Raw genomic sequence first — 1,622 nt, 5'->3', positions numbered from 1 at the left:
TATATATATATATGTATGATATATGATATATATGTTACTGGGTAGGAGGTACAGTAGCAAGCTTTCTTTCTTAAAAGAGTGGTATAATCTGGGTCTAAGGATGACAAACAGATGATGTGGTGGGCACTTACCAAAGTATCTTATTTATACTGATCTGTACCCCTAGAATATTCTAAAATGAAGATGTAGGAGATATATAATACTTTTTATTCTATTTTTCTGAGTTTTCCCTTCCAGTTAGGTTTTGGGAATACAAACATGGTGTACAGTTGAGCATATATATGATATAAGGGCAAACAGTGAGTATAAGAATTATTACACTTTATTCATTTGTATCTTATATACTTCCTCTGTTGGGTAAATGGATAAATGCAGTGAACTGATAGATAATACTTGTTGAGTCCCACCTGAATGAAAACAAAATCTTGTGTCTATCGAAAAGCATACAATGTTTGTAGTAGGGTGAAGGGAATCTGATAGATGTCTGATATTTAAATCTAAGAACATTGGCCGGGCACTGTGGCTCAAGGCAGAGAAATACACTGTCAAAATTCTCAAACTGAGAGGAGGGGATTCTGCTGTCCAGGCCCACAAAGGACCTAACTCTCACCTATCCGGATGCAGATGTCAAATGTCAAATGCTGTTCTGACTAGACAATCAGGAATGTAGTTGGGGGTAGCTGCTGTGGGGCCAGAAAGAAACCAAAACACCTCCAGTGAAAATTGGGTGGGCAACTGCTTAGGAGGCCTTCTGAGACTCTAGGCTCAAGGCAGCCAAGACACAAGCAATGTGTTCCTGGTCAGGTAACCAAAATCTGTCACAGGAACATCAGGGGTTCAGTTTAGATTCTGCTGCTGGTCATACAAAAAACCAATCACTGAAACAAAACTGTTGTCAAAGAAGAAGATACTAATCTGGTGCTGTAACTGAGGAAAGGGCTGACAATCTCAAATCCAACTCACTGACTAAAATTAGTGTTTCACGTAGCAGGGAAGAAATGTAACAATATGTAAGAAAACAGGAACTAGGGAGGGGCAAGAAAGCAATCATAATGAATGAGGGGTCTGGCATCTCATTGGATGTGGTGATCTGGTGAGTTTCAGTTTGTTGATACTTTTTTGCGGAGGCCTGAAGGTTGTTTCCTGAGGAGGGAGCTCAGATAAAACAAATGTAAGTTTCAAGCTTTAAGACCAGAAGGGTCAATTTCTATGTTTACAAAAAACAGAAAAAACCCCAAAAAACTATTTATAGGACTATTGGGTAGGTTTCAAGAGTATATAAGAAATATATTACCTCTTTTGTCCTACTTTGACCTTTATTACCAGATGAAATACAATAAAGCTTTATGATGTTCATTTTTAGAAATGGAGATTTATCTACATCATACTGGTTATATTAGAAAAATAAAATTTGTCTTATACAGATGCTCAGTTTTATGCATTTAGTACTAGCTATAAAATGTGAATACAAAATGCTCACATAAAGTGTTATTTATATAGTGACTGCCCTATTTTATTAAGTGCTTAAATGATGCTGTTGAATTGCTACTACTTATTACAGCATAAATGCTATTATTTTATTGTTAATACTGTAGGTATTTCATTTTAGGAAAGCTAACTCT

The sequence above is a fragment of the Mandrillus leucophaeus genome, unplaced genomic scaffold (genome assembly GCF_000951045.1).
Source record: "Mandrillus leucophaeus isolate KB7577 unplaced genomic scaffold, Mleu.le_1.0 Scaffold388, whole genome shotgun sequence".
Taxonomy (NCBI): domain Eukaryota; kingdom Metazoa; phylum Chordata; class Mammalia; order Primates; family Cercopithecidae; genus Mandrillus; species Mandrillus leucophaeus.
Note: the sequence above shows the minus strand (reverse complement) of the source record.